At 42.1% G+C, this 20,458-nt stretch overlaps 1 long non-coding RNA gene and 1 pseudogene across 2 annotated transcripts; both read left to right on the top strand.

Annotated features, from left to right (window-relative positions):
- Positions 1-309: 309 nt before the first annotated feature.
- On the top strand, positions 310-1,321 carry LOC129638943 (melanoma-associated antigen B1-like; annotated as a pseudogene).
- A 14,674-nt stretch (positions 1,322-15,995) lies between these two features.
- Positions 15,996-19,824, top strand: LOC129639226 (uncharacterized). Of its 2 annotated transcripts, none has more exons than XR_008708275.1 (3): positions 15,996-16,619; positions 19,478-19,565; positions 19,687-19,824. It is a non-coding gene; the product is annotated as an uncharacterized LOC129639226 (long non-coding RNA). The 2 variants fall into 2 exon arrangements; XR_008708276.1 differs by lacking the exon at positions 15,996-16,619 and adding an exon at positions 17,766-17,863.
- Positions 19,825-20,458: the final 634 nt, after the last annotated feature.

Below are 20,458 nucleotides of genomic sequence, written 5' to 3'. Positions count from 1 at the left end.
ACAGTTGTGTGTGTGAACGAAGGGACCCAGAAAGGGCCCCAGTCCCAGGATCTTCTGTCACTGGAGGCAGCCACAGGCAGGCTGTGGCCTGAGGCTGGCATGCTCTCACTTCTTACACAGGGTTCTCAGGGGATGGGCTGACCAAGAACAAGAGGCCAGCAGTTCCTGGAGTAGGGCTCTCAAGGAAACGGGCAGAGCAGCCTTATTCCCTCCATGCTGAAGGAGCTCATTCACTCATCTTCCCTTCTCCAGGTTCCAGCATCACCTACTTCCTGCCTGCTTCCCGGCCCGCTGTGCCTGCTGATAGTCATGCCTCGGGGGCAGAAGAGCAAGCGCCATGGGCGTGAGAAACGCCGCCAGGCACGCATGGAGGCCAAGGATCTTGGGAATGCTCAGGCTGCTGCCACCCCCACCCCTACTTCTTAGGGTACGCCCCTGGGCTCCCCACCTGCCAGTGTGGGCCAGAAGCCTCAGGGAGCTGCAGCCACTAGCTCTCCTGTTGCAGGGGCTTCATACCCAAGATCTAAAGCACGTGGCAGGGGCCAAGTTGAGGAATGTGAAAATTCCTCCCGGGCCTCAACCTCTGCTAAGACCACTCCTCTAGATCCTCTGACGGAGAAGGCAGGAGTGTTGGTCAATTTCCTGCTTGATAAGTGTAAGATGAAAGAGCCTATTAGGAGGCTAGATATGCTGAAGCTTTTTCACAAAAGGTACAAGACACGCTTCCCCGAGATCCTCAGGAGAGCAGCTAAATGCATGGAGCTGTCATTTGGTCTTGAATTGAAGGAAGGCAAGCCGAATGGTTACTCCTATACCCTGGTCAGCAAGATAGGCCTCATCAGTGATGAGGTGCTGAGCAGCAGCTGTGAGGTGCTGAAGAATGGGCTTCTGATGCCTCTGCTGAATGTGATCTACCTGAATGGCAACCGCGCCTCTGAGGCTGATGTCTGGGAGTTCCTGAATGTTCTGGGCATCTATGATGGAAAGCAGCATGTAATCTTTGGGGATCCCAGGAAGCTCATCACGGAAGAGTGGGTGCAGCAGAATTACCTGGTGTATCATCAAGATTCCCGACAGTGATCCCCTGAGCTATGAGTTCCTGTGGGGCTCAAGAGCCTACGCTGAAACCAGCAAGATGAAGGTGCTGGAGTTCTTGGCCAAGATCAAGAGTACCGTCCCCAGTGCTTTCCCGTTGCATTATGCTGTAGCTTTGGGAGAAGAGAAGAGATCCCGAGGCAGATCTCTAGTTAGGTCTCGTGGTGCTGCCAGGGCCACTGCCTGCTCCAGGGTCCCACCCAGAGATCCATCCAGTGCCCAGTGAGTTCTCAGGCGGCAGCTTCACTTTCTTGGACGAATACTGCCAACCTTTTAAGAAGTGAGAGGCTAATGTAGGGCTGGAAATGTCAATACGTATCTTCTTTGTGTTCCTGTTTTACACTATTACCTTTCAAATGTTGTTTGTTTAGATTCAGAATCCAAGTTTACGAATGACATGGATCACAGATTTGTTGTTGTCTGTCAGATCTAAGAGTAAGAGTTTTGGTACTGTGTAGTGTAATTCAGAAAATCCTTCATCTTTTGGGGATCCAGAACAAGATAACACAGCTTTGGAATAGTAATTTTCTTGGAAATGTGAAAGAATGTTGTAGTTTTAAAACAGATGAAAATCAAGTAAGCTGTAGTCAAGTTTTGATTTATGTTATTCACCTTTGTCTCTCTATAACATTCAGTAGTACCCTTAGCGATATATTTAGATGTTGTTAGCTTATTCAAGAATGCCGATAAAAACAATGAGAAACTACATTCCTTGCTTGGTGGCTCCTTTATTCCCATCTTTACTTGAGCATCTGCTCTTCAGAAGGTTCTGTGCTGTAGGGGGTGATGCAAAGACAAAGGAGACCCTGTACCTGCCTGTAGATGTCTTGAGTATATGAGCAGTGATTCCTTAAGGAAGGTGGTGTGATGATCTAAGACAAGTGACAAAAAGCAGGGAGGATGCTGAGGAGGGAGTTGGGATGGGAGCAGTGAGGTATAAATTCTCTCAGCCTTTATTCTCTTAAACCAAAACTTTGAGGTTTGGTATTTTGGCCAAGGTCAATGGTAGCATCCCCAGTGCCTTCCCACCCGATTATGAAAAGGCTCTGAGAGAGGATGACGAGAGAGCCCGAGCTGCAGTCAGGGTTTATAGTCCTGCCAAGGCCAGTGTGTGCTCCAAAGTCACGTCTAGCAGTCCCTCCAGCCCCTAGTCAGGTCTGAGGCAACTATTTCACTGCGTTCGACCAACACTCCCAACCTTTTAAGTTGTGAGAGGCTAAGGTGGGGCTGGAAAGCTAATCATAATATACATCTTCTCTGTCTTCCTGTTCCTTCGTGGGAGGTCATTTTAAGTTGGCTGCATGGTGGGCTGGATGAACCTGTGATAATGGTGAGCCGGGCCCAGATCCCCAGATGGTGGCCCTCAAAGTTGGGAGGCTGAGACTGAAATGCGAAGCTTCCCTGAACAGTTACCCTGAGATTGTGAGTCAACCAGAGGGAATCTCCACCTGGGGGAAAGAACAGAAGGTATCCAGTGCTCCTGCCCCAGTGCAGGTGAACACAGTCCACAAACCAGGTGTTTGATGCATATTACTGTCTCCTTTGTGATGGGATGTTGAGACGTCACTGTGCTGGCACTCTGGGCCCTGAACAGAAGGAGCCCCAGCACACTCCAAACATGAGGGTATCTCGAGTGTAATCTAGTAGACCTCCTGAGCGGAGCTAGATTTTAGTGGTGGTGAAATACATGAAAATCGGGGTGTTATGTCGGGAGGGCTTTGGGAGGCAGGGGAATTACTGGTCCTTGACACAAATTCTATAAGGTTTTGCGTTGCATCCTGGTAAAACACTTGCCTCTAAATTCAATAACATATTCTCTGATAGAGTAAATTTACTTAGGATTACTTGTTTAGTTGCTAAGTCGTGTCTGACTCATTGTGGCCCCATGGACAGTAGCCTGGCAGGCTCCTCTGTCCATGGAACTTTCCAGGCAAGAATACTGGAGTGGATTGCCAATTCCTTCTTCAGGGGATCTTCACAACCCAGGGATTGAACTGACATCTGGTTGTCAGGTAGATTCTTTACCACTGAGCCACCAGGGAAGCCCTACAGTTTCTTGCTAAGCAGCAGTTTGACTTAGCTTTCTTTGTTTAGAAGACCATATAGTCTCTAGTTTCTCCTGAGTAAAGAAAAATTCCCATAGATAAAGGTAGAAATCCCCATAGATTTTCTTCTGGTATGAAAATAAGCATCATAAGACCTAAACATTGCCAGCTGCAGTGCCAGGTGCTTTACACAAGCTACATATGTTCTGATACTTCTGTAAGACAAGGCTTATCAAATTCACTTAGCAGACAAAGAACTTCCATTCTCCAGGCTGATAAAGTGACAGAACTGAGTGTAGAGCCTGGTCTGAATTGCTCTAGAGGCCATAATGTTTCACTCCTCCCAGTCTGAGGCTGACATATCGTCAGTTCATTTCTCTTGACACTGCCTGGTCACAATCCCCCTGCCTGGCCGCAAACCCCTCGCTATGGGGGGATATGAGAGCATTCCTGTGGGGTCTGAGAGCCGCTATGGAAACCAGCAAGGTAGAAGCCCTGGAGTTTTTGGCCAAGGTCAACTATACTGTCCCCACTGCATTCCTGCCCCCATTATGAGGCGACTTGGAGAGAGGACGTAGAGAGCACTGGAGCCAGAGCTGCAGCCTGGGCTGGCACTTCTACCTCGGGCAGTGATGGCCCTTCTGTGGCCAGTGCCCAGTCCATGGCCGCATCCAGCCACTCATCTCACCTCTAGTGTGGTCTGAATCTGTTCTTCACTTTGTGATCAGAAAAGCCTGTCAACCTGTGTTCCTGATATGCGTCAATAACTTTTCGACTTACCCTTTTCTTGCGGGGGGTGAGGCGGTAATTTTCAAGTGATTTTCTTTTCAGTACTAAGTTTATTTAGATTCAGATCATAAGCTTATGAATGACACGGGGTCACACACTTATTGCTGTTTACCAGATTTAGAAATAAGAATTTTGCTTTCTGAAATACAAACTGAAAAATTTTAAATCATCTGTGTGATCCAGAGCAAGATTACGTGGCATTGGAATAGGGGTATCCTTGGTCATGTGAAAAACCCCACACTAAGATAGGATAAGAAGAGGAAAAAAATTTAAAGTGGTTCAGTTATGGGTCTAGCTTACTGTATTCAGTCTCTCATTCCTAAATTTCAAAGATGTATACCTTTTAAATTTAGAAGCATTATAACTTTTGCATTTAGGATATACTTAAATTATTAAAGAAAATGTGGGTTTATGAAAATGTAAATTGATGCAGCCACTATGGAAAATAGTATAGATGCTCATAAAAAAATTGAAAATAGAACTACCATGTGATCTGGCAAGTCTACTCCTGGAAATTTAGCTGAAAGAAATGAAGCCAACACCTGGAAAAGATATCTGCACCCCCCATGTTCATTGAAACATTATTTACCATAACCAAATTATGAAAACAACATAACTGCCCATTAATGGATGAATGGATAAAGATAATGTCACATAGACACACACACACACACACACTCATCCTCACTCGGATATTATTTAGCCAGTAAAAGAAAAAAAAGAAATCTGGCCATTTGCAGTAACACAGTTGCACCTTGAGGGCATTATGCTAAGTGAAATAAGTCAGACAAAGACAAATACTATATAATCTCACTTACATGTGAAGATTTTTGAAAAATAAACTCACAGAGAATAGATTAGTGGTTGCTGCGAGTGGGGGTTGGAGGATGGATGAAATGGGTGTAAGTGGCCAAACGGCATAAACTTTCACAACTTTCATGTACAAAATAAACAAGTCCTGGGGATATAATGTACAGCATGGTGACTAGTTAGTCATTGCTGTTGTTAAGTCGCCAAGTGGTTTCCTACCCTCTGCAACCCCATGGATTGTAGCTTGCCAGCCTCCTCTGTCTATGGAATTTTCCTTGCAAGCATACTGGATTCAGTTGCCATGTCCTTCTCCAGGGGATCTTCCCGACCCAGAAATCAAACCCTCATCTCCTGCATCAACAGGAAGATTCTTTACTGCTGAGCCACCAGAGAACCCCATAGTTAATAATACTGTATTGTATATGTGAAAGTTCCTGGGAGAATAGATTTTTTTAAAGTGAGGTATAGTTGATGTGGGCTTCCCTGGTGGCTCAGATGGCAAAGAATCTGCATGAAAGGCAGAAGACCTGGGTTCAATCCCTGGGTCAGGAAGATGCCCTGAAGAAGGGAATGGTTACCCACTCCAGTATTCTGGCCTGGAGAATTCCATGGACAAAGGAGCGTGGTATGCTACAGTCTATGTGGTCAAAAAGAGTTGGACAAGACTGAGCAACGAATACTTTCACTTCATTTTCATAGTTGATGTACAATATTTTATAAATTACAGATGAATAACAAAGTGCTTCACAGTTTTTAAAGGTTATGTTCCATTTACAGTTATTATAAAATACTGGCTATATCCCCTTTGTTGTACAATATATCCTTGTTGCTTATTGTATACATATTAGTTTGCACCTCTTAGTCTTCTGTCCCTGCCCTTCACCTCCTGCTTGCCACTCCCCACTGGTAACCATTAGCTTCTTCTCTATATCTGTGAGTCTGCTTCATTCCCCTAGTCTTTTATTTTTTAAATTCTCCATGTCAGTAGTATCATACAGCATTTGTCTTCCTCTATCTCACTTATTTCATTAATACCGTCCAACTATTTACTAATTAATAGCATAATACCCTCCAACTCCATACATGTTGTTGAAAAACTGCAAAAGTTCATTCTTTTTAATGACTAATATTCCATTATGCTTGCAGACGTGTGTGTGTGTGTGTGTGTGTGTAGGTTGTATACATATAGATTACTTTTGTACCTTGGCAAATGTCAGTAATGCTGCTATGAACATTGGAGTGCATGAAATTTTTGAATTAGTGAATTTTGTTTTCATTTTAAACAGTAATTTAAAGTTTATTCAAGCTTTAATGCAGGTTATTCTGACTTTAAGTTAGCATTACATGGCATACTTCTGAGTCCATTCCTGAAAAATTCTGTTGTACTTATCTCTGTCTGTTTTATAGATCTGTGCAACCTCTGGCACTGGGGAGAGGGTCATTGGGGTTCGGAACACATAGCAGGGAACAAATGGATACCAGAACTGTAGAAATCATGAAAGCAAGAGACCACAGTGATCTTAGAGTAGTGAACCTAGTGCTGCCATTAGTGTTCATGTCCGGATGATAAATTCTGTTGCAAATGCACCCTTAGGTAGCGTGAACGGGTAGTCTTTAGGGAAATGAATTGTCGCAGAGAATACACTGCCTCAATATGGGCTGCCATTCTTTTTCGTAATTGTGGTTTCCCAATGAAATGTATCATCCCCAACTGGACCTGTAGAATATTGTGCTGGAGGGTCCCTGGCCACCTCACTAAGTTCCTTATTAATCCATTTCAGCACCACAGTCTGTGCTTTTTGTCTGACTCCTCACTATCAGTGTGTGAAGGTCCGGCCAAAACTCCTGATTATCTGGTGGCTGAGAAGGACTACCTCTTCATCTCACACTGGCTCTGCCAGACAAAGGTGCCTTCTTAATAAACAGGGAGGTTGGACTGGGGTGGGGTCACTGGAAGAGAGTAGATGAGGCTGGAGGGGAAGGGGAGACGAGCAGTGGAAACCCTTAGACTCAGACAAGCATCGAGTACCTGACGGAGACCATCCAAATTAGTGGGTTCTTTTTTTTTTTTCAGATATACACCCAGGAGTGGGATTGCTGGGTCATTTGGTAGTTCTCTTTTTAGATTTTGAGGACCCTCCTTACTGTTATCCATGGTGGCTGCACCAATTGACATTCCCACCAACAGTGTATAGATCATGTCCACATGCTCACCAACATTTGTTACTTCTGTTCCTTTAGGATCATAGCCCTTCTGATAGGTATAAGATAATACCTCATTGTGGTTTAAATTTGCATTCATATGATGATTAACGATGTTGAACATCTTTTCATGTGCCTCTCGGCCATTTGTATGTCTTCTTTGGAAAAATGTGTATTTAAGTCTTCTGCCCATTTTTTTTAATCTTTTTTTAAACTGTTGAGTTATATAAGCTGTTCATATATTTTGGATATTAACCCCTTATTGGTTATATTATTGGCAAATATTTTTCCCCATATAGTAGGTTGTCTTTTCATTTTGCTGATGGTTTCCTTTGCTGTGCAAAAGTTTTTACCTTTAAATACATCTCATTTATTTATTTTTGCTTTTATTTTCCTAGCTTTAGGAGACAGATCAAAAAAAATATTATTATGAATTATATCAAAGAATGTCCCACTCATAGTGCCTTCTAAGAGTTTTATAGTTTCCACTCATATTTAGGTCTCTAATCCATTTTCAGTTTATTTTTGTATATAGTATTAGACAATGTACTAATCTCATTCTTTGACAGCAACATGTCAAAGAATAAGATTAGAGCCTAAACACAACTTGGTATTATCAGAAAACTAAATATGCTTTTACATTTGAGCCAATAATTAGAGTTTTCAGAAAGGAACCCTGAAGAGACATCCACAACCCTATGAAAATAGTTACATATCCATGAACATGTTAACTGATGGAACATGATATATATCCACAGGGTGGAGTACTATACAGCTATAAAAAATAACGAGCATGATCTTTGTAAACTAATATGGAGTGCTTCCATGATAGCTATAGATATATAAAAGAACGTGGGAGTTTGGGGCTAATGTCAATGATACCAAGTGCAGTGCCTTCGCATCCTGGTATGCTCCTAATTTCTCAGTAGAACAGGTGATGTGACAGAAGCTTTCCATAAATACTTAGATTCCACCAATCTGACAAGAAAGGGCTTATCAAACTTACTTCACAGGGGAGAGCCCAAGGCTCATAGAGTTAGGGTTTGGTTTTGTGCTGAAATGCATAAGGCTGGTAAATGACAGCTGGCAATAGACTCCTGCTCTACACTACTTTACCCACTCCAGTGTTCTTGCCTGGAAAATCCCAGGGACAGGGGAGCCTGGTGGGCTGCCGTCTGTGGGGTCGCACATAGTCAGACACGACTTGAAGCGACTTAGCAGTAGCAGCTACACTACTTTAGGACTCATACTGTTGTCCTCCCAACCTGAGACATACCCTTGTCTTTTTTCTTCAACAAGTCCTTTTAACATTTGACATTTCCTTTTCCTTATTTATTTATTATTTATTTATTTATTTGGCTGTGCTGGATCTTAGTTGCTGCACGTGTGGTCTAGTTCCCTGACCAGGGATCGAACCTGGGCCCCCTGCATTGGGAGCCTGGAGTCCTAGCCATTGGATCACCAGGAAAGTCCCCATCCTGTATCTTTTATTTCAGTGCTTTTCTCAGTACTCCAAAATTTGTCCTAGGTGATAGAAAAGAATGCCCTCATGCTCAAGCTACTGGATCAAAATGTGTAGCCAGAGCAGTAAGAATACCAGATATACTTAACCAACGATATATATCCCTTATTCATTACTCATAGATAAGTGAAAGAAACAATATTCAGGGACAGTACAAGCATGTACATTGGCCATGTTAAATAACCTCTGAAGAGCAAGGAGTCTCCATATCATCCTTACAGTCTCTTCCCTGTGGAAAGTAAACCTATCAGAACAGAAATGACATGAGAATCTTCACCTGGCTGATGAGATAGATTGACCTACTTTTTTCTCCCTAAAGGACTGCCACCGGTCCTGGGACTCCCGCCTTAGACTATAGCTTCTCCACCTCCCGTCACTCCTGGGACAGGGACCCATTCTCTGTAGCACTGCAGAGCAAACATAGCTCAGAGTTTGTAGAGACGTGGAATTTCCCCAAAGGCCTTTAATCCAAGACACAGAAAGCAAGATGAGGGCCCCAGGTAGGAGGATTGAGGAGAACAAGACCCAAGAATATGGGGGATGGTGGTCACTGGGACAGCACTCCCTTCTGATCTCAGACAGAGAGGAATTCAGAACTGGTGGGCTTAGCCTATTAGCCTTAGCATAGCCTCACTTATTCTTCAGGCTTGTCAAACTCCCTTCACTGTGCCACTTAGGCCTGGTGACATGGTGAGTCCTACTCACTTCCTCCCAGAGGATCACATGGAGGTAAGAAACCTCATCCTGATCAAAGGGAGCAGCCGAAGCTCAGCAGAAGGATGATTTCCACGTTGTGCCAGAAGTCAAGGTAAGGACCCTGAATTCTTGAAAAGACCCCTCGCCTCAAACACAGTGGGGGCAGAACATATTCCTTCCACTCCTGTTAACTTCAGAAGGCCATGGCCTGTGGTGGGCCTATGAGGCAAACTCTTCTTCCTCAGGGATCAGGAAACTAGTGGCCTGGGTGGAGAAGCTTAAGGCAAGTCAGGGAATGTTTCCAGTTGGGGAATATTTCCAGGTTATTTCCAAGACAGGACAGCAAAGATCGTGGGAACACAAATACCAGGATGGCCACACAGTATGTTCCCTACTCTCAGCCTAGAAGGCCTCAGGCAGATTTACCAGGCCAAGGGACCCTTCAGCTCTGACAGACGAGTAGCAGGAAAGTTAGGGTTTGGTCTGATGGTGGTGTTCCCATGTCAACAGAAGGGGGAGTCTTGGGCTTGGCTTAGAGTCAAATTTGGGACCCTGATTTAGGCCCCTGAGAGGAACTGTCTGTCATTCCCAAGGAGCTTGCCACAGTTTTCATTCTTGTGAGACTATGGGTAGGGGTGGCTAGATAAGGCCACTCTTACTTCCTCCTCCAGGCTCACAGGGAGGTATCGGTCTTACTGTGAGGAGATAGGCCTCAGGTCAAGAAGGAAGGGATTCCCCAGGCCCCACCAGAAGTCAAATCGTGAAGCCCGAGTGGAGACTGAGGGGTATACTCATCCCTGAATAGAGGGGACAAAGGAGAGTCATGCCCTCCCCTTTGATGTCAGTTCTAGAAAGCTCAGGGGAAGACTGTCAGGCAAGGCTCTCCCTCACTTATTATACCAGGCCTTCTTCTTATACCATGCCTTCTTCTTCTTGTTGAATTGCTAAGTCATGTCTGACTCTCTTGTGACTTCATGGACTGTACCCTGCCAGGCTCCTTTGTCCATGGGATATTCCAAGGAAGAATTCTAGGCTGGGTTGCCATTTCCTCCTCCAGGGCATCTTCCTGACCCAGAGACTGAGTCTGCGTCTCCTGCAGCTCCTGTATCACAGGCGGATCCTTTCCTGCTGAGCCATCAGGGAAGCCCTATATCAGGCCTAAGGGAGGTGAGATCTTCGTTGCAAAGTATAGCCACCAGTCCTGAGAAGGGAGGGGTATGGTAGGTGCCTGCCAGGCACTGTGGCAGATGCTTTACAGTTACCACCACATGCCAGCAGTCCTTCCAGACAGGGCTTGTCAAACTCCCTTCACAGTTAAAGAGCCCGAGGCGCTCTCAGAGAGTTGAATGATGTGACAAACTTCTCCATGGCTGTTTAAGTGACAGGGATGGCCATAGGCCCTTGATTTGAGTTAGTCTAAAGCTCACCCTCTCACTCCTGCAAGCCTGATCTGACCTTGTGCCCTTAATTCCCTTTTTATTCTCATTACTGTGAAATGTATGAAGCATTAAGAAGAGGGACTCTCGGGTCCAACTATTAGATTGTAATACATAGCCAGAGCAATAATAATAATAACGCCAAAATAATGTGACATATGAAGAGAGGAAAAAAGAGATAGTATTTTTGCTGACAATAGGGTCATCTGTCCATACATATGAGGGTTCAGAAATCAAAAGATCTGAACGTTTTAACTTGCAGATATGCTTATAAGATCAGTAAGGGACTCAAAAACATCATCTCACAGCCATTCTTTTGTATAAAAAATATCTATTAGATCTAAAATATAAAGTTTATTTATTAGAACAGAGGTTGCCTGAGAAGTCTGGCTGAAGGAGAGAAGGGACAGGTTACCACGTTTTGTTTCCCTCACAGGTCTCTGCCTGGGCTCCCTTACTTATGCCATGGATTTCCTATCTCTTATCACTCCTAGGACGGGGATTCCTTCTCTGCAAGGTCCGCAGTACACAAAGTACTCAGGGCCTTTCAGGGATGTGGCATTTCCCAAGAAGGCTTTAATCAAAGGGGCAAGGGCCTTTAGGAAGACACCCATGCAACTGGACTGAGGAATGCAACGCCCCAGAATATTAGGTGTAAGAAGGCTTCAGCCAGAGCTCTCAAGCCGAACATCTCTTTTCTCTGTTGTCTCAGTACAGTTGTCAGGGACGTGAGACCTTTGGTCTAAGGAGGGCAATCTCAGGTCAGAGTAGGAATTGTCAAATATATATGTGAAGCCCCTTAAAAAGAAGGGAAAGAAATAGCCACCCAGAACCACTGGGGTTCTGTAGTGTCCACTTGCTGCTGTCAGCCCTCGGAGGTCCTGAATTCCATCATAGGATGAAGTAGAGAGAGGCCTTGAGAGCTGAGAAAGACAGAGCGCTACCGCCATGGGCAGGGCACGTTCCAGAACCAAGTCTGCCAGCTCCTCCCACATAGTGACATCCAGGGAAGATCCTTCATCTTGTGGTTGAAAAGAGAAGTAAGTATTCCAAGTAATTGAGTGCCAAGGTGGATCTGAAGGGAACACATTTTATGTCTTGTTTTGTTCTTGCTTGACCTCAGTAACTGGACGATGTAACTTTTTCTGTTTAGGACTTTCTTTGTGGCACTATTGAAATACCCTTCTTGTAATTGAAAGTTAATTTGACTTCCGTATTTGTGTTTATGAACAAAGTATATCCCATTTGTTGCTGTATTTCAGTATAAGTTCAAAGGTTTTTATATTTTGTATAATGAGTCAGAAATCCTTGAATCTCCTTTTGTGGTTCAGAACAAGATGACAGGACAAAAGAATTGGGAGTTTTTTGCCAATGATAATGGACAGTGAGTGAAATTGTTCATATTGGGAAATAAAAAAAAAAAAGGTCTTGTCTGTGTGGCATCTGCAATACAGTGGAACGGGAATTCCCAGCCCCTGTTTCCCCTCAGCAACCCAGATGTTAAGAGTATATAAGTAGCAAAATAACCTTTATAGAAGGTCCAGAATCCAATTAAGAAATTGCAGTACCACAGGTAAGCATACAACTTAGATCAGCTGCACTTGAAATGGGTAAGAACAACACACACACACACACACAAACACACACACACACACTTATGGATCATGAATAGCACTATTCATCTATGATGAACAGTTTCTATACTAAACTGTTATCTCAGCAAATGTGATCACCAGTGGTTCACAGCTATTTCTTACTCTGTTTAGTACGATACTGTAAACTGTGAGTAACACAATAGGACTCAGGTGAAGTGCCCCTAGTGGTGCTGGAAGTGCTCTCACGAAGCAGAGAAAGTCATGACATTATACAAAAAAGTTGAGTTGCTCCTTGTATACTGATTTGGATCTGCAGTCATGGTTGCCACCATTTCAAGATGAATGAATCCAGCATAAGGACTACTGTAAGAAAAAGAAAAGGGACTTTATGAAGCCATCACTGCAGCTACACCAGCAGGTGTGAAAAACTTGTGCTTTTTGTGAAATAAGTTTTTATCTTGTATTGAAAATATAGCTTGTATGTGGGTGCAGGATTGCTATAAGCAAGGCATATCTATAGACTCGAACATGATTGAGGAAAAAGCAAAGTCATTATGACAACCTAAAGCAAAAGTGGGTGAAGGATCTAAAGCTGGAAAATTTAAGGCCAGCAAAGGATGATGTGATAATTTCAGAAAGAGGTTTGACTTCAAAATATCTAAATAATAGAGGAAGCAGCTTTTGCAAACAAGAGGCAACAGGTGCTTTCCCATATGTCATTAAGAAAATCACTGGGTATTAATTTTGTATCCTGCAACTTGACCAATTCATTGATGAGCTCCAGTAGTTTTCTCACAGCAACATGACGCTTTTCTATGTCTAGTATCATGTCATCTGCAAACAGTGCCAGTTTCACTTCTTTTCCAACTTGGATTCCTTTTAGTTCTTCTGTTCTCTGATTGCCACGGCTAGGACTCTGAAATCATGTTGAGTAAAAGTGGAGAAAATGGACATCTTTGAAATTTTCATATTAAGTGAAGTCTGCTGCTGCTGCTAAGTCGCTTCAGTCATGTCCGACTCTCTGTGACCCCATAGACGGCAGCCCACCAGGCTCCCCAATCCCTGGGATTCTCCAGGCAAGAACACTGGAGTGGGTTGCCATTTCCTTCTCTAATGCATTAAAGTGAAAAGTGAAAGTGAAGTCGCTCAGTCATGTCCGACCCTTAGCAACCCCATGGACTGCAGCCTACCAGGCTTCTCCGTCCATGGGATTTTCCAGGCAAGAGTACTGGAGTTGGGTGCCATCGCCTTCTCCTTAAGTGAAGTCAGACAAAGACAAATATCCCATCACTCAAATGTGGTGTGATAGAATTCTATTACTATACACTGTCCCATCTCTCTTTTGTGAATGGATAAACGGCACATCAGCCTGTCATCACAGGTAAGTGTTTTCTCTTAAAGTAACAATGTTTTCAGTACTTTATTATAAATATGACTGAAATAGTGTAGGATATAAAAATTTTTAGTGATCCATTCATTACTATATATGCTTTGCTTCCATGAAGCAATCCTATCAGTTACACTAGGCTACTATAAAGCAATCATATTGCTGCTTCTTCATTATAGATGCTTGAATCATTATCCTTGTAACTATGAATTGCTTTTCACATTATTTATTCATTGTTGATATTTAGTGTTTTGCATCTATAGTCTTTTTGTCATATAAGGCAATATATATATGACAATATACATAATATTGTCAATAAGGCAGACAGTTCTTGCAAATGCATGCTATAAACTTACAATATTGATAAATACAGTCCTGTGAATATATTTTCTCTTATGATTTTCTTAATAACATTTTGTTTTCTCTAGCTTACATTATTGTAAGAATACAATAGCTAATACTTATAGCTACCTCAACTAGAAAGAAAGGAATACATCAAGGTTGTATATTGTCACCCTGCTGATTTAACTTATATGCAGAGTACGTCTTGCAAAATGCTTGGCTGGATGAAGCACAAGCTGGAATCAAGATTGCAGGGAGAAATATCAATAACCTCAGATTCGCAGATGATACCATCCTTATGGCAGAAAGCAAAGAAGAACTAAAGAGCCTCGATGAAAGTGAAAGAGAAGAGAAAAAGCTGGCTTAAAACTCAACATTCAAAAAACAAAGAAAATGGCATCTGGTCCTATCACTTCATGGCAAATAGATGGAAAAACAAGGGAAACGGTGAGAGACTTCATTTTGGGGGGCTCCAAGATGCACATGGTGACTGCATGTGCAGTTGCTTTTCACTTGGTATAACGTTTCAGTTATGCAAGATGAAGCAATTCCAGAGATCTGCTGGGTAACATTGTGCCTATATTTAACATTACTGTATTGTGTGCTTAAATATTTAAGTGAGTAGATCTGATGTTAAGTGGTTTTACCACAACAATCATTTGAAAAGTTGATTGTCTTGCTCCCTCTCCAGGACAGAGTAAGATGATTAAGTGCAAGCATTTAGAGAACTCTTTTATAATGTTAGTGAGAATGTCCATGGGTGCAACCATTGTGGAAAACTGTATTGAGGTTCCTCACAAAATTAAAAATTGAATTACCATATGATTCAGCAAGCCCACTTCTGGGTTTTAATCCAAAAAAATTAAAATTAGACTCTCCAAGAGATATTTTCATTCCTGTATTTGTTGCAGCATTATTCACAATAACCGATACAGGGAAGCAGCCTAAATGTCCATTGATGTATCAATGGATAGATATATGATATATACATATCATGGAGTGTTGTGTATGTGTGTGTGTGTGTGCGTCCTCAGTCACTCAGTTGTGTTTGATTCTTAGAGATCCCATGGACTGCAGCTCACAAGGCCTCCCTGCCCTTCACTGTCTCCAAGAGTTTTCTCAAACTCACGTCCATTGAGTCAGTGATGCGATCCAACCATCTCGCTTTCTGCTGCCCCTTCTCTTCCGGCCCTCAATCTTTCATTCCTAGCGTCAGGGTCTTTTCCAATGAGTCGGCTCTTTGCATCAGGTGGCCAAAGTATTGGTGTCAGATTCAGCATCAGTCCTTCCAATAAATATTCAGGGTTGATTTCCTTTCTATCCAAGAGACTCTCAAGAGTCTTCTCCAAGATCACAGTTTGAAAGCATCAGTTCTTCAGCACTCAGTCTTCTTTATGGTCCGACTCTCACATCCATACATGACTACTGGGAAAACCATAGATTTGACTACAGGGACCTTTGTTGGCAAACTGATATCTCCATTTTTTAATACACTCTCTCGCTTTGGAGCCTTAGTTAAAAGCAGAGCCTTCAGTGAGAGGTCATTTCAAGTGAAGTTGCCTGGTGGGCTAGAGAGACAGTGGGAGTGGTGAGCACGGCCAGATCCTCAGATGGAGGGCCTCAGAGAATCCAGTCTCCTGGACTGGTGAACTTTACCCTGGGTTGAGGGAGCCAGAGACCTCTCCTTAAGGACCTACTCGATTATTTTATCTTGTGTGTAATTGGGCAAATTCTAGGCAAGTTCTAGATTTTTTGTTGGTACTTAAATACTTGGAAATATTCATTATTTAGATGAACGGGTATCTGGGAGGGAAGATACTGATCAATGACAAAATTTCTAAGAACTCTGAGTTGTTTCCAATGTGGAAAGATTCTACCTCAAGCACATTCTATGTCATATCCTCTGGTGTCAATGTTACATGATTGTCCTTGCTAGGCAACATTTTAATTCACTGTGATTTTCTTTGTCTTGGAGTTTGGGTAATGTGCTGGAGTTCAGGGGGCTAGTGAAACAGCATGTGAAACAATTGACCAGCTTAAACTGGTTCGACCTTTTCAAATAGATTGTTGATTAATCACACCTTGAGTCATTTTACAGATAAAGAACTGCATGTGTCCAAGAAGGAACACATGACCTCAGGATGATCCCGGAGCCAAGCTCTTCAGTCTGTAAAATTCAGAGAAGAGAAATATTGCCCTGGGCCATTTACAAAGTGAGAAGTCCTTCAATGAGGAAAACCTGGCTTCCTGTAACCTGAGTAGCTGAAACAGACTAATTGAAGACTAGCCAATTAGCTTTCAAGTTAGAAATTCCCATGACCCCTTAGATTGCACCCAGGCTCCTGGATTGAAGAGAGATTTGATACCTTGCCTCCTGCATTGGTTGGCCTTGCAGTAAAGCTCTTTTCTCTAAAGCTCTTGCCATAAGTGTTGACTTCTCTGAGCATCAGGCAGTGAGCCCATGTTCCGTGAGTTTGGGCAGCCTTGTTGAGGTTTAGGACTTGTGACCATCTGCTTGATGCACTGTAGCCCCTGGTGGGCCCTCAACACCAACCCTGAGTGGCCACATATACTGAGTTTGTCTAGAGAGTTAGCTCTCAGATTCCTGTTTCCTAGCCATGGCACTCTGGGCTCCTCTGGCTTCTAGGGCTCCTTTTACTTTTAAGGAAGGAAACAGCTCCTGGATCAGACATCTTTGGGGTGAGTAAACTCCTTAAAATATGCCTGTAACTAAATGTGCTATATGAAGTTAGAAAGTGCCTGTAGTCTAATAATCTCATCAGGACTGTGTATTAGAGAGGATGAGATGGTTGGATGGCATCACTGACTCAATGGGCATGAGTTTGAGCAAACCCGAGGAGAAAGTGAAGGACAGGGAAGCCTGGTATGCTGCAGTCCATTGGGTTGCACAGACTGAGATGTGACGAACTGATTGAAGAACACCACCACCACTGTGGGTTAGAGTCCCACCTAGGAGAGTTTCTTCTGTCTGATTAGAATCCTAAGGCTACAGTCGTGGGTTAAACCACCCCCCCCCCAAGAGGACAATGTCAGAGGTTAGAGCTATTGAGGTGCTCAAATGATTGAGTTCGAGATCTGAACACTGGCTTAAGGTTCCAGGCCTTTGGATTTAATTGCTTATGTTTGTCTGCGTCTGACTGTTTTATGTACTGGGATTGGCTAACAGGAGTTGGCTATGGGATGAATGTGGCGAGACTTTATTCAAGCTGTAATTAATGAGGGTCCTCTGAATCGGGAGATAAAACACCTTGCTCCTGGACTGGAAACCTTGCTTTATGGAGGTGATGGGGGTTTTCCCCTTTGCCTAAGGTGACAGCACAGAAGTATTGTTACAGATGAATATTCTTTAAAAAAAATTATTGGAGATATGTTGATTTACAATCTTGTGTTAGTTTCAGGTGTACAGTAAATTGATTCAATTACACATATATTCAATCTTTTCCAGATTCTTTTCCCATATAGGCTATTATAGAATATTGAGTATAGGATCCTGTTCAGTTATCTATTTTCTATATTGGTTGTATGTGTATGTTCATCTCAAGCTTCTAATGTATCCTTGCCCACAAAGTTCTCCTTTGTTAACCATAAATCTGTTTCAAATTTTGCGAGTCTGTTTCTGTTTTGTAAATAAGTCCATTTGTGTCATTTTTAAAAATTAGATTTACCTATGAGCAATATACTACGGTATTTGTCTTTGACTTACTCAGACAATCTCTAGGTCCATCCATGTTGCTGAAAATGGCATTCTTTCATTCTTTTTTATGGCTGAGTATTCTTCCAATGTATTTATGTATCACATCTTTTTCATCTGTTGATGTACCTTTAGGTTGTTTCCATGTCTTGGCTCTTGTAAACAGTGCTGCAGGGAACATGAGAGTGCTTGTTCCTATTCAAATTATGGTTTTCTTCTGATATATGCCCAGGTAGTCTATTTTTTTTAATTTATTGGTGTATAATTTTACAATGTTTTGTTAGTTTTAGGAATATAGCAAAGTAATGCTGTTACAGACATACACACACACACACACACATACACATATATATATATATATATATATTCATTTTCAGTTTCTTTTCTCATATAGGTTATCCCAGAATATTGATTAGAGTTCCCTGTGCTATGTAGGAGGTCCTTATTGGTTATATATTTTATATATAGGTGTGTATGTATGTTGATCCCAAGCTCCTGATTTATCCCTCCCTCACTACATTTCCCCTTTAGTACCCATAAGTTCGTTTTCAGGATCGGTAAGTTTTCTGTTTTGTATTAAGTTCATTTTATCAGTTTTTAAAATTAGATTCCACATCTGAAGGATATATTTGTCTTTGACTTACTTCACTTAGTATGACAGTCCCTAGGTCCATCCATGTTGCTGCAAATGGCATTCTTTCCTATGGCTAAGTAATATTCCTTTGTATCTCTGGACCACGTGTTTATCTACTCCTCTGTTGATGGACATTTAGTTTTCTCCCATGTCTTGGGTATTGTAAATATTGCTGCAGTTTACATTGGGGTGATTGTTCCATTTTTGAATTATGATTTTCTCAGGATATTTGCTCAGGAGTCAGATTACTGGATATTATGGTAGTATTATTTTTCTATTGTGTTTTATTGAGTATAATTAATTTAAAATGTTGTGTTAGTTTCAGGTGTATAACAGAGTGATTCAGTTATACATACACATATTCACTCATTTTCCGATTCTTTTGTCATACAGATTACTACAGATTATTGAGTAGAGTTCCCCGTGTTATACAGTAGGCGCTTTTGGGTTATTGCTATTATATATATTAGTTGTAGATGTGGGCTTCCCAAGTAGCACAGTGGTAAAGAATCACCTGCCAATGCAGGAGACACAAGAGAAGTGGGTTCAGTGCCTGGGTCAGGAAGATCCCCTAGAGCAGGAAATCGAAACTCACTCCAGTATTCTGACCTGGAAAATTCCATGGATGGAGGGTCCTGGTGGACTACAGTCCATGGAGTCACGAAGAGTCAGACACAACAGTCGTGTATGTTTATCTCAGGCTCCTAAAGTATCCCTCCCCCAACATTTCTCCAGTGGTAATCATAAGCTTGTTTTCGATATCCATAAGTCGGTTTGTATTTTGTAAATGAGTTTATTTGTGAAGTGAAATGAAACTTGCTGTCTTATCCGACTCTTTGTGACCCCATGGCCTATACAGTCCATGGAATTCTCCAGACCAGGATACTGGAGTGGGTAGCCATTCCCTTCTCTAGGGGGTCTTCCCAACCCCGGGATCAAAGCCAGGTCTCCCACATTGCAGGTAGATTCTTTACCAGCTGAGCCACCAGGGAAGCAAGTTCATTTGTGTCATTTTTTAAAAATTAGGTCCCACTTACGAGTGATAACATATGATATTTGTCTTTCTCTGTCTTACTTTACTTAGTATGACATTCCCTAGGTCCATCCATGTTGCTGCACATGTCATTAATTAATTTTTTATGGATGAATAATATTCTATTGTATATATGTACGACATTTGCTTTATTCATTCCTCTGTTGAGAGACATTTAGGTTACTTCCATATCTTCCCTGTGATTCATGGGGTCGAAAAGAGTCGGACACGACTGAGCAACTGAACTGAACTGTTATCTTCGCTAAGGTAAATAGTGCTGCAATGAGGATGGGAGTGCATGTATATTTATGAATCATGGTTTTCTCTGGATATGTACTAGGAGTGGGATTGGTAAATCATATGGTAACTCTATTTTTCGTTTTTCAAGAAATCTCCATAATGTTCTCCATAGTGACTGTGTCAATTTGCATTCCCACCGAGAGTGCAACAGTGTTCCCTTTTTTCCACACTGCATCATTTGTTGTTTGCAGATTTGGGGATGATGACCATTCTGGCTGGTGTGAGGTGATACCTCATTGTACTTTTCATTTGCATGTTTCTGATAATTAGTGATGTTGAGCATCTTTTCATATGCTTTTCGGTCATCTGTATGTCTTCTTTGAAGGAATGTTTGTTTATACACTCTGCCTACTTTTTACGGGATTGTTTATTTTACACAGAGGTGTATGAGCTATTTATATATTTTGGAGATTATTGCGCTGTTGTTTGCTTTGTTTGCAAATATTTCCTCTCATTCTGTGAGCTGTCTTTTTGTTTTTGGTTTCTTTTGCTGTGTGGAAGCTTTTGACTTTCATTAAAGGTCACCTGTTTGTTTTTCTTTTTATTTTCATTACTCCAGGAGGTGGATCAAAAACCATTTTACTAAAAGAAAAAATTGCTGCTGCAACTTATGTCAAACAGTGAGTGTTCTGCCTAGGTTTTCCTCTGAGGGTTTTATAGAATCTGGGTTTACATTTCAGTCTTTGATCCATTTTGAGTTTATTTTTGTGTATGGTGTTAGAGAATATTCTAAATTCATTATTTTACATGTAACTGTCCAGTTTTCAAGGCACCACTTATTGAAGAGACTGTCTTTTTTGGTTCGCTAGTATTTTGTTCAGGATTTTTCCATCTGGGTTCTTCAGTGATATTGGCCTGTC

This window comes from Bubalus kerabau, chromosome X (genome assembly GCF_029407905.1).
Source record: "Bubalus kerabau isolate K-KA32 ecotype Philippines breed swamp buffalo chromosome X, PCC_UOA_SB_1v2, whole genome shotgun sequence".
Taxonomy (NCBI): Eukaryota; Metazoa; Chordata; class Mammalia; order Artiodactyla; family Bovidae; genus Bubalus; species Bubalus kerabau.
This window is presented reverse-complemented; position numbering and strand designations above follow the sequence as displayed.